Source organism: Rhinolophus sinicus, chromosome 14 (assembly GCF_057876585.1).
Source record: "Rhinolophus sinicus isolate RSI-liver-muscle chromosome 14, RSI-T2T, whole genome shotgun sequence".
Lineage (NCBI taxonomy): Eukaryota > Metazoa > Chordata > Mammalia > Chiroptera > Rhinolophidae > Rhinolophus > Rhinolophus sinicus.
In genome coordinates this window covers 71,685,129-71,698,573 of record NC_142514.1, presented here as the reverse complement: position 1 = coordinate 71,698,573, position 13,445 = coordinate 71,685,129, and the positions used below count along the sequence as shown (strand labels likewise).

Sequence of the window (13,445 nt, the reverse complement as noted above, 5' to 3'; positions counted from 1 at the left end):
TAAACACACAATTAAGATAATTTATTATTGTAACAGGTACAATGAAGAAACTAGAACAATGGAGGAGAGAGTAACTCAGGAGAAGAGTTGTGGCTTCACTGAGGACGTGCTATTTGAACTTCAACCAAAGTGACAAGAAGGAGCCCTGCCATGTCCCAGAGGAAGAGCATTCCAGGCGGAGGGAGCAGCAAGCGCAGAGACCTGAGATGGGAACAAGCTTAGCAAGTTGGGATGACAGAAAATAGGCTGACAGGTGTGGTTGGAACACAGTGAAAGGCGGTGTGGTGTAGGAGGCAAGGCCAGAGAGGTGGGAGGGAGCGGTTCATGTTAAGACTTGCTTGCATGGCAAGAGCTTAGGGTTTTATTTTTAGTGCACTGGGAAGTAACTGCAGATTATCTCACAAGGGAATGTCATCGTGTGATTTATCCTGACTGCTGAGCGTCACATGGGCTGTAAAGGATCAAGGTGTTGCAGTGCATGAGGAGTGAGATCACGGGTGCTGGACCAGGACGGGAGTGTGCAAGTAGAAGAGGGGCTCAGGTGTTTTTTTAAGGCTTTGCTGATGAATTGAATGAAGGAAGAAAATAGTCAAAGATGATACCTGGGTTTTGGCTAAAGCAACTGAATGGATGTTGATGCTGTTTACAAGTTGAGCCAACTGCAAAGGGGCAAGTTTTAGAGAGAAATTGAGTTCCACTCCGACTGTGTTACATCTGAGATGACTATTAGTCACTTCAAGATTCTGCACAAATTCTACAAAGAAAATCACTCACTCATTCAATTAATATTTGTTGAATGGGTGGATGCCAGCACTTTTTAGATGAGGAATGCCAAACTCGGAGTTAAAGATTGGCAATTCAGAACGATGACGCTAACATCACAGGAAGCAGTTTCACTGATGTTATCGTCACCAGTCAGTCATCTTAGCTACCTGCAGAGGCCCTGGGCTGGAAAATATTCTCTCTCCTACAGGTGAGTGTCTGAAGCTGGGAGAGACTGCATGTGCCCACACCCAGGGGCAGATCCAGGCTTTGTACCTTTGCTTTTTCCACCATCCTACACCAAGCTCTTGTCAGCATGCTGCAGGCTCCTAAGAGAGCTGTCTTTGAAGATTCCCATGTGACATAGAACTGAGTGTGGCCCCTGGGGCTGTGGTGACTCTGGCCAACCAGAAGCTATGGGACCTAGTTCCAGCCTGAAAGTGGCCTGGGCCACCAGTAGGCAGCCCCAAGCTGGCCAGGACTTCCAAATAGGGCTGGTTGAGCTCTGTGACAAGAGCCATGACATCACACACAGGGCTCCTCTCCTTGCCCTGGTGAGTCAGAAGCACCGTGGGGGAAGGTTGGCCCGGGCTTTGGAATGAAACTCGGGCCAGGTTTCTCCCGCAGGAGACAGGCTTCCTTCTGGGTGGTTGGCTTCCCTGGAGTTAATTAACAAAGAGGCAGGAGGGCGGCATGGCCCCTTCCCCAAGGGTATATGCATTTCACATTACTGTTTCCAAACTTACAATCTCACAACCCACTTGGCACATTCTCTTTAAGACAGTTTATTTTTGTAGATTCAAAGGTAGAAATATAGATATTTATTTTTGCAGAGGCAAATAATGTATTAAACTATAACCATAATAGTGAGTCTCAAACTTAAGCATAAGAAGCAGTGAGGAAAGGAGGTGGTATCTTAGTAGCTTTGGTATTTTGCTATAATAAAATACCGCAGACGTAGGAGCTTATCAATGCTATCAATTTATTTCTCACAGTTCTGGAGACTGGGAAGTCCAAGATCAAGGTGCCCGCATTGTCACGTTCTGGTGAGGGCCCTCTTCCTGGTTCATAGCTGGCACCTACTTTCTGCATCCTCACGTGGTGGAAGGGGCCAGGGATTTCTCTGGAACCTCTTTTATAAGGGCACTAATCCCATTTATGAGGCCTCCACTCTCATAACCTAAGCACCTCGCAAAGGTCCCACATCCTAATACCATCATTTTGAGGGTAAGATCTCAACATATGGATTTGAGGGGACACAAACATTCAAACCATAGCAAAGAGTATTACGCAATGGTTAAGAGCTTGAAATCTGAAGCCAGACAGCCTGTGTTTGACTCTGGGCTCTATTGCTTACTAGTTATGTGCTTTGGAGAAAGTGTTTTAATCTCTCAGTACCTCAATTTATTCATTTGTAAAATGGGATAATAATAGTACCCAGTCACAGATTGTGCTGAGGATTAAATGAATCAATTAATGTAAAGCACTTGGAGTAATGCCTGCACATAGTATTCTATAGGTAAAAGCCATTATTATTAATAATGATATTACTTTTTTAGCTGGGTGCCTTGTTAAACATGCCAAGTCCAGAGTCATATACATAGAGTTTCTGTCAGTGGGCCCGGAGTGGGTCCCAAGAATTTTTCACAAACTGTACAAGAGATTTTGGATGCAATTGGACTAAATTGACACTTTGACTATTTAATCCTAGACTATAATGCACAGATGGGCATCCAGGAACAAGGCAAGGTAGGAGGTACTACAGGGAAAAAAATAGGAGTAAAGAATAGTGTACACCTCCCTGATTCCCAATTTCATTCTCTTCAAAGTGGTTTGTTTAGAGTGGGATCCAATAAATTCTTGCAATGGATACAAAAATGGTTTCCAAAGAGAGTAGCTTAACTATACTATTGATTTCTTTCATATTATTTTATTTTTATATATCTCCTTCTACTAGATTATTTTATTGAGATATAATTCACATATCATAAAATTCAACCTTTTAAAGTATACAATTCAGTGGCTTTTAATATATTGGCAAAGTTGTATAATCACCACTATCTAATTCCAGAATATTTTTCATCACCACCCACCCAGATATTAAAAATGTACCCATTAGCAGTCTACTTTCTGTATCTATAGATTTGACTGTTCTGGACATTTCATATAAATGGAATCTCACAATATATGGCCTCTTGTGATTGGCTTCTTTCACTTAGCATGCTGGCAAGGTTCATCCATTTGTAGCACGTATCAATACTTTTTTCCTTTAATGACTAAATAATATTTCATTGTATGAATATATCACTTTTTTTTATCCATTCATCAGTTAATAGACATTTGGGTTGTTTTCAGTATTTTGGCTATTATGAATCATGATGCAATGCAGTTTGTGTACAGGTATTTTTGTTTCTCTTGAGTATATACCTAGGGGCAAAATTGCTCAGCCATGTGATAACTCAACGTCAAACTTTTTGAAGAATTGTTTTCCAAAGCAGCTGCACCATATTACACTCCCACCAGCAACGTATGAGAGTTTCAATTTCACTAAATCCTCACCAACACTTGTTATTGTCTGTGTTATCTGTCTTTTAATTTTAGCTATCCCCATGTGTATGAAGTGCTATTTCATTGTGATTTGGATTTGTATTTTCCTGATGACTAATGATTTTGCACATCTTTTCATCTGTCAGATTCTGGCCCTGCAGAGTTTTGGGGTCCTGAGGCTTGGATGCTAGGACATAATTTCTTCCCATCAAGTCTAAAGAGGAGCATGTTTTATTAGGATATTAGCAAATACCTAGGCCTTTTCTACAATAGATGTAGTTTTTGCTTGTGAGCCTAGCAAAGGAAGTTAACTTAAAATTTCTTTAAAATTATTTCACAAATTAAATGAGTAGTTGAAGAAAATACGAGTAAACGAATATGAATAAGATAGAAGAGAAACTCCATTGGTAGAGATTTTATCACTTAAGTACTTGCTTGAAAGATGCTTATTTTCAGTGAAACCCACGGACCCCTCTAATCCTTCCATGCTGGGCAGGCCATCACTACTGCTCCAGACACCCAGTCATCCTGTAATATACTGCAGGGAAGGAAAACAATTCCCTCTGCCTTTCCAGGCTCTTCTGACTAGTCTAATAATCAAACTGACATAAGACAGGTTAACAGGAGAAAAAACAAATTTAATTACATCTGTACGGGGTCTTCATAAGAATATGAGACCCACATGCAGTCAGAAGAAAAAAAATATGCCATCCTGAGTTTAGAAGAGGTTAAGGGTCTGGGCTTCAAAGGGAAGGAAGACAATTCACAGGAAGATGGGGAGAGCTAGTGTTTTCAGAGATGATGGGACACAGACAGGACTTTGAGCCCCCCCAGCCCACCATGCCTAGCCATGCTCTTTGTAGTTATCTCTGATGACAGTTCTCTTCGTGGACCAGGACCTCTATCTAAATCCATTTAGGCAGTTAAAGGGGAGGTCAGAAGCCCTTCTTGAGTCATTTTGGGCCTTGATTGTCTTTAGCTCAAAATAGTCCATATGCCAAAGTGGCACAAACTGGGATGATTGGATCTGAACCCCTCAGTACAAAGATAAATGGGTACTTTCTTGGGACCACAATTGAAATGACCATCAGAGAGCTCTCAGGAAAACTAACTCACACATAGGATGTTCTCAGATTGCTGGGCATTTTAGTTAGAGTACTCAGTTGCTCACGAGAATTTCAGTGTTCCCAGTTTGCTGTTTGGGGATTCGGGGACTAAATTCCTGGGGGGTGGGCAGGAAAGGGGAGTATATCACTAAGAATCGCTAAATATAAACTTGATTGGAAATGAATTTGTTTTTCACATATAGCGCAAACCAGGAATTCCCTAAAAATGAGATTGCTAATCCAGTGGGAATCCTACGGAGTGCATTACGGGATTTTCCAAACCCTTAGTTGTTTGGGAAACCTGAGTCTAAACTTGAACATCTCTTCTCCACACACATTCTGTCATCCTGTGAGTAAGTATTACGACAAATTAGTCTGCTTTTCAGAGTTTACAGTAGTAGGAATCTCAAACCAGGGCAGGCTTGGGAAAAAAAAAAAAAAGTTGCAATTATTTACACAATATTCTGTCAGACCCTGATTGTGAGAACAGCCTTGTCCTTTTGCTTCTCTGGAAAGCAGCAAAGCTGGAGAGACAATTAAAGAGGAGAGAGGAGGGTCAGTGGCCTCCTGCTGAAGGCAGCATTTGTATATTTTGTAAAGGCTCAGGCTTTACTACTTAGTAGTATCTATGTGGTTTGGGGTGTGAACGAAAAACGAAAAAGGTGCCATATACTAAACCTGACAAACTAAGGGGGTCCCACATAGCAGGCCTTAAAACTCAGTGACCAAGAGTGCCACACAGGATGGTCTGATCATAAATTCCTAACTGCACAGGCCATGGTGGGCAGCCATGTCCCAGGCTTACAGCTTCCTTAGCAAAGATTCATCTTTACCTTAAGTGAGCCCTGTCCATTGTTCTTATGCATCTAGGAAAACATACCTTTGAAATGTCAGCATAATTTTCTTTTCTAGACCCCTCAAAGGCACAACCGCAGGCACCAGAGCACAAGGCCAGAGAACCCCTCATTGCTGTGTTGTTCCCCCGCATACCATCTCTGTACTGTAATTATTAACTAGCCTGTACCCATCAATGTAAAAGGTGTGTGTCTCTCCATTTTCTTTTTATCCAATCTTGAGATTTCCCTGCTTTGCTTTCTCCCACCCCCTTAATCTACCACCAATGGATTTCGTGTAACCCTCTTTCCATTTTCTCCTTTGATGTTAATGTATAAAATAAGCTGTAAAACTGCCATTCTCCAGAGCATTTACTCAATCTGATGAGATTTTGCTTTGGGACACGTCCACAAAATTTTGGCTCAAATTAAACTCGTATAAAATTTTTCTAAAGGCTGGACATTCTTTCGTCGACCTGGGCAAATGACTTACTTTCTATGAACCTCCATTTCTTCCTCTGAAAAACCTAGGTAAAGCTACTTACCTCAAAAGGCTCATTTGAGACACAAATAAACAATCACCACGAGAGCACTTGGCATACTAAGAAGTTATACATAAGGGAAGCTGTTGTTATTTTGCCCTCCCCTTCAATCCTCAACGGGAACTTTTCTTTTCAAACTCTTCCCAGACCCCAATCCCAAACTCAGGGAATAATTCCAGGCATTCAGAAGGTATTCAATAGAAGTTTTCTTAGATGAAACAAAACCAGTTTTCTGGATGAACAAAATACTGAGTAGATGAATGGATCTGGTCATTTAACAAATATTTATTGGTTCCTTTTGTGTTCCGGAGGCTGTTTTAGGCACCAAAGATACAGCTGTGAACAAAACATACAAAACCCCATGGCCTTTGTGGAGCTTCCATGCTAAAAAGGACAGGGAGACTCTAAGCAAGTAAGTCATCAAAATGCATTGGATGTTAACTGGTGGTAAATGCTATGGAGAAAAGTAAAGCAGGGAAGGAGGATGAGGAGCGCAGGGGAGAGGTGAGACCAGAGAAGGGTTGGGGTAATTTTAAAGGCTCCAATTCATAGTTCTAAAGGCTGAATTCTTTGGGAGTGAGTGAGCTTTCCCAGTCTCATTTCTAAAGAGGCGTCATCTTCCTCCTAACTCAGTGGTCACGCTGGTCCCAGGCTTGCTCAGGGTCAGAAGCCAGGCAGCAGTTGTGAGGGAGACAATGACAAACTAGGCAGATGGAAGGAGACCCTGGGGCAGAGCTCCGAGCCACCTGACCCTGGGAATTAGATCACCTTGGGAAAGATTCCCCACCTGGGCTCTGTTGGAAAAGCCCTAGAACAGCAGTGACAAAGGCCAGTTTCATACACTTCAAATCCCTTCCCTATTTGCATTGCATGAATAACATGACACATTCCTGTCCAAATTCATCCAGACCAACAGCTGCAAATTTCCTAGCAACACGACCGTAACCATTCTTGCACGGAATGGAATTAATCCTGGCACCGAAATAGAAGTTTATATTTCGGGGAGGGAGGGGGGAACCTTTTGAAATTCTTTCCCTCCAGCTTCCTTGCTACTCAATCACCACCCCCAGGAACCACTTTTGACCAAGCTCAGTGGAGTTCCCTTCCTTCAGCAGCTTGAAAACCCTGTGTGATAGCAATGTTGAGAGATTTATGCTGCATAAATTATAGTTTTCACAACAGCTTGCTTTTAAATAGAGCCACCATGGGTTGTTTCTTGACTTTATGAAATTATCAGTTTTCTGTCTTATGACAAGTTTAATAGCTGGACCTGGAATCCAGCCTTCTAGATTGCCACCTGAGTATCGTTTACAACATTAACTCCTTTTTCTCTCATTCATAAGTATTATGACAAATTACTCCACTTTTCAGAGCTTATAGTAGTAGGAATCTCCACTGGAGAGGGCCAAATTTATGAGGCAAAGTCCCTGGTGGCTCAATGTAATGCCCGATGCCTGGTTCATGGTACTCAGCTGCCCCTGCTCTCTCTCCCAGCTCCCAGCAGGGCTGCATGCCTCAAGCCTTTGCAGTCCCAGCTGGAAGAATGAGGGATCCTCCCCCTGCAGAAACCTATAGTGATGCCCCTGGGCCTGGACTTCTCATCCAGAGCCTGCAGTTATTCTCTTCTCCCTGTAATTATATTGCCCTCATCATTCTTATCGTCCCAATCTGGGAGAGCTCCAGCTTGGGATTGCATGCACAAAATTGCTTTTCTTTTTCCCTCAGAGTGATTAAACTGTATTTATTTCTGTTTTAAAACTTGCCTTCCTGGCTAAGAATAACTGATTTATTTGGCAAGAAAAGACTTTCACACATAGATGTCACTAAAAGAGAAAAGGGACGAGAAAGGGGTTTTGTTTTTGTTTCAATTTATCAAGAGATAAGCTTTCTTTTAATAATGAAATGAAATGAACTTTGGCTCAACTGATAATACTTGCCTTTTCCTTTGGCCCAGGACCTGGTCTCATGATGGTCGTCACCTCCTCCTGAAATGCTCTGCTTTCTTGCCCCACAAACCCTGTTCCTCCCTTTTGAATCTAACATCCTCCTTTGCCTTGAAGTAAGAAGATAATATGTTTATTTCAACAAACACTTAGCATCTACAATGCGTCAGGCATTGTGCTCAGCACTCAGAATTCAAAACTGAATGCTATAAGGCCCTTACTCTTCAGAAAGTTAACTGAAACTTACAGTGAGCCAGAGAAACACATGCTGAGCCTTGTGCCCTGTTATCTTCTTTAATCTTTACCCTAAATCTACTCTTCTTGTGGTCATGGACTGCGTCTCCTTTGTTCTCTACTCCCTCCCCAGCACCAAGCACAGGGCCTGGCACATGGTACTGGGAATCACTGAGTTATTGAATAACTGAGTCCTTACAACTGCCCTAAAAGAGCGGCATAATTTTTCTCCTTTTACAAATGAAGAACTGAGGTTGACAGAGGCTAAGTAGCATTTCTCCAGGGTCTCCTAGTAGTGATTACTTAAGTCATTTTGTTTCCAAACCCTTTGTTTGTTCTCCAATATAATATAGCAGCCTGTACCAATTCACCTTTCTAGACTCGGTTTTCTCATCTGTAAATTGAGAGGAGCAGACTGCATGATCCCATGATCCCTTCAACCTCTAAATTTCATGACCAGTGCCCAAAGTAGGTAGGAAAATGCATATATCGTTTCTCTGGAAGGGTTCTTATGTGTTTTGTTTTTGACATGCATTCATCCTGTCCTCATTATCTACCAGTTCTTTGAGCTTAAGATTTCATTTTGTAACCCATTTATAGCACTCCCAGTTCTATGTCCTATGTTCAAGGACTTACTAATTTTTAAAATGCATCACTCTCTGCAAACCTGCCTTATATGGAGTAAGTAAATCACATACTTCACTTCCCAAAGCCAAACATTTTTATTTCCTGTTTACTCTCAAGGACAGCTGCAAACTTTGTGTTTTACCGTGTTTCCCCGAAAATAAGACCTAGCCGAACAATCAGCTCTAATGCGTCTTTTGGAGCAAAAATTAATATAAGACCCAGTCTTAGTTTACTATAATATAAGACCAGGTATAGTATAATATAATATAATATAATATATAATATAATATAATACGATACAATATAATATAATACAGTACAATATAATATAATACTGGGTAATATAATATAATATATACCAGGTCTTATATTAATTTTTGCTCCAAAAGACGCATTAGAGCTGATTGTCTGGCGAGGTCTTATTTTCAGGGAAACATGGTACTGAGACCACGAGACACAGCAGCTCTACCTAATACATAGAAACAAACACAGGGAGGTAGCCAAAATGGGGAGACAAAGCAACATATCCCAAATGAAAGAATAAAACAAAGATTCAGGAAAAGAACTAAACAAAATGGAGATAAGCAATCTACCAGATACAGAGTTCAAAACACTAGTTACAAGAATGCTCAGTGATCTCAATAAGAACTTCAACAAAGTGATAAAAAAAAAAAAAATTGAAGATAGAAAACGTCAGAAAAAAACAGTCAGAAATGAAGAATACAATAACTGAAATGAAGATTACATTAGAGGGCATCAACAGTAGATTACATAATGCAGAGGACTGAGTCAGCAGTTTGGAAAATAAGGTAGCAGAAAACACCCAACCAGAATAGCAAAAAGAAAAAAGAATCCAAAAAAATGAGGATAGTTTAAGGGGCCTGTGGAACAACATCAAGAGTGCCAATATTCGCATCATAGGGGTACCAGAAGGAGAAGAGAAAAGTAAGGGATTGAAAATCTGAAGAAACAATGATGAAAAACTTCCCTAACCTGGCGAAGAAAATAGACATACAAGCCCAGGAAGCACAGAGTCCAAACAAGATGAACCCAAAGAGACCCACATCAAGACACATCATAATTAAAACACCAAAGGTTAAAGACAAACAGAGAACCTTAAAGGCAGCAAGAGAAAACCAGTTAGTTACCTACAAGGGAGCTCCCGTAAGATTGTCAGCTGATTTCTCAACAGAAACTTTGCAGGCCAGAAGGGATTGGCAGGAAATATTCAAAGTGATGAAAACCAAGGATCTACAACCAAAATTACTTACCTAGCAAAGTTATCATTTAGAATTAAAGGACAGATAAAAAGCTTCCCAGACAAGAAAAGGCTAAGAGTTCATCACCAAACCAGTATTACAAGAAATGTTAAAGGGACTTCTTTAAGAACATGAAGAAAAAACATTAAAAATATTAATAAAATGGCAATAAGTATATACCTATTAGTAATTACTTTAAATGTAAATACATTAATGTTCCAATCAAAATATAGGGTAGCTGAATGGATAAGAAAAAAAGACCCTTACATAAGCTGCCTACAAGAGACTCATTTCAGATCGAAAGACACACAGACTGAAAGTAAAGGGATGGAAAAAGATTTTTAAAGAAAAAAAAAAAAAAAAACTAGGGTAGCAATACTAACACCAGAGAAAATAGACTTTAAAACAAAGGCTATAACAAAAAAACAAAGAAGGGCCCAGTATTCCCACTTCTGGATATTTGTCTGAAGAAACCCAAAACATTCCTTCAAAGTGATGTGTGCATCCATGTTTATTGCAGCATTATTTACAATAGCCAAGATATGGAGGTAACCTGGGTGTCCGTCAATGTATGAATGGATAAAGAAGATAAAGAAGGTGGAACATATATATAGCAGAATGTTGCTCAGTCACAAAATAATGAAATCTTGCCACCTGCAACAACATGGATCAACCTAGAGGGTATTGTGCTCAGTAGGGTAAGTCAGAGAGAGACAAATGTCACATGATTTCACATATGTGGAATCTAAAGAACAAAATAAACCAACAAAGAAAACAGAAACAGACACATAGCTACAGAGAACATTTTGATGGTTGCCAAATGGGAAGGGGTTGGGGGTGGGTGAAAAGGGGGAAGGGATTAAGAAGTACAAATTGGTTGTTACAAAATAGTCCCAGGGGAGTAAAGTATAACATAAGGGATATAGTCAATAATATTGTAATAACTGTATGGTGTCAGATGGGTACTAGATTTATCAGGGTGATCACTTCATAAGTTATATAAATGTCTAATCACTATGTTGTACACCTGAAACTAATATAACTTTGTATGTCAACTATAATTGAAAAGTTTTTAAATTATTTTACACAATAAAAAAATTAATTATTTTACACAATAAAAAAATTAATTATTTTACACCTAAAAAAAAAAGTCCCATGCTTTGGTGATGCCTTTTCCAGCAATCTTCTTGGTCAGTTTTAACAACCACCCTAACTAGTAAGACAGAGGATTTGAAATAAAGTTCTCTGTGAGCAAGGTCCATAGAATTTGGTCTCTGGTGTATAAATATGGGGAAAGCCCAGCCTCATAGAAGTAGAAATGGGATAGAACTAAAGCATTTTACTCAATGCAATAAACTAATAGCTGGGGTAAAGAGAAGCCAATTTTTCAGCTTCAGGTACCTCCCAGGAAACAGCCCTCTTCTTCCTCTACATTTTCAGCTGCTAAGAAATAAATTTTGACTCTGCGTAAAGATGGACCAGGGTGCCTACTTCTGCCTCGACTCTTCAGGTCTCGCAAGTTAACGAGTGTAGACAAGGCCGCATCAACAGTAATGTGTGCCCAGTTATACCTGCGTCTTACCTCCCCTCCCCTGTACAGGGCTTCCTCACAGTGTCCTATCCCCAGTCCCAGGAGTCTCTGTGTCCCCAGAGGGTCCCCCCACCTGTGGGAGATCCCTGGACACCTTAGTTACGGTGTTGGGTGCTGCTGTCTGATGCAATGGAGCCTTGTATTGTCTGAAGAGAGGGGTGCCTCTCTCCCCTCCTGGTGTACTGTTAACGGGTCCCAAGGTCATACTCCTGGTGCCCTGCAGTCTTATGGATGTTCTAGGTTTCATTGATTTAACAAACACTGGCACTTAAACTGTTCTAAGCAGTTTACAAACAACTCATATGACCTCATAGAAGCCTCGTGAACTAGGAACCATGTATCATCCTTGATAGATGAGGGAGCCCAGCACAGAGGTTAGTTGAGTGGAGGGACAAAGATGGAATTTAAAATATATGTTATTTTACATGTGTATTTATTTACTAGCAGCCCTTCCTCTCTCTGTGGCCCAGATGATGTGTCCAAGGAGCCTGGCTGAGGACTCACTGCAGCTGAAGTCAGGACCATGCCTGGCCTAATGCTTTGCTCGTGGCTTGGCTCACTGTGCCCGGATCTCTCCCTGGACCAAGTTCTCCCCCAGAAGGCTCCTGTACCCCTTAAAGATATACCACTGACAGGCAGCCCAAGCAGCATCAGAAGCCCAAACTCCCAGCGGAGGAGGAAAGAGCTGCAGCTCCAGCTGAGATGGGAGTGGTCCCACTGGTCTGATACAGAATCAGGGGTCTAGCTCTGATTGCTTTCTTCTCAGGCAGCATCTTTGGAGCATGGCCATTTTTTCTGGCCATCTGCTGCTCCCTCCTCTACTCAAGAGGTTGAGATGTTGACCTGAAAAAGAAAAGCAAGAAAAAACACCATGGCTCAGTAGGCCAAGGCTGCAAAGAACTGTGGGTGGTCTCTGAGCTGAAGGAGATTCTGCTGCTTTGCCTTCCCAGGGAGTGGTGGCCCAACCACAGGCTAAGCGCTTAGTTAAGAAGGGAAATTTTACTTTCCCTTTGCCCTCCTCTCTCTCCTGATTGAAAAATTCAGGTGTGATGCAGTTGAAAACTGAGAGTTGAAAGACTCCCCACGGGCTTCAATGTTCTCTCCTTGCGACGATGAAGGGGGCTTATACCAGAATGTTCTCTTTGCTGCATTCAGTCCCTGGGAGAAAAGGGGAGAGAGGCCGCTGCAAGCTCATCCTAGGCCCCTTCCACCTGCCAGCCCCAGACTATGGTGAGTAGCATCACAGCCTCCATAAACAGGAGAGGGTGCTGACCAAGCGCCTGACTATTTAGACAAACAACTGCTTGGGGCTCAAGCCTGCCCATCCCTGCCTTCCTGCCACTTTGGGCTGATTTCCTCCAATGCTAATGAACAGCTCGTAAGTACTAACAAACTGCTTGGCATCTGGAAGCTGGGAAGAGTAACTTCCAAGTTACTCTGGGCCAAGTCTAGACCCCACCGCAGTGCCAGCATTTTTGATTGCCGAGACTGGGTGGCAGGAGACGTACAGGAAGCCTCACCACTGTTCCCAGAACTGGCTCATTATTGCTGAATTACCTCCTACAGATGCATTTCTAGGTCACAGAAACTTCTACCTGACAGACAGGCATGAACACTGAAGCCTTCCCTGATACTCAGAATATGGAGCAGGTCCCAGAAGGTCCAAGAGTAAGGATCACAGACATTCTTACCTCACACCCGCCCTACCACCCGCTAAAGCTGTATGCACACTGGGGTAAGAATTGTACAGGTGATATTCTGAGCTTGTACTCAGGCCCTCAATGGGCTGAGGAAATTTCATAGTGTGTGGAAGGTTAATTCAAACCTATTTCCCTGAGCACTTAAGGAAACTTCTCTCAAAAGAACCAACACCTCTGCCCCTCCCACTCCTACCCATGGGAGGAAGGGAGACCGACACCCAGGGGGCCGCATTCCTCCTCCTTGGGTCGGGTCTTAATTTTGCCATTGCCACATGGCCTGCTGGGTCTACTCTTGTCCTCG

General features: G+C 41.9%; 1 long non-coding RNA gene across 1 annotated transcript; it reads left to right on the top strand.

Annotated features, from left to right (window-relative positions):
• The first annotated feature begins 362 nt into the window (after positions 1 to 362).
• On the top strand, positions 363 to 8,854 carry LOC141572393 (uncharacterized). Its single transcript, XR_012497755.2, has 3 exons — positions 363 to 973; positions 6,102 to 6,202; positions 7,745 to 8,854. It is a non-coding gene; the product is annotated as an uncharacterized LOC141572393 (long non-coding RNA).
• Positions 8,855 to 13,445: the final 4,591 nt, after the last annotated feature.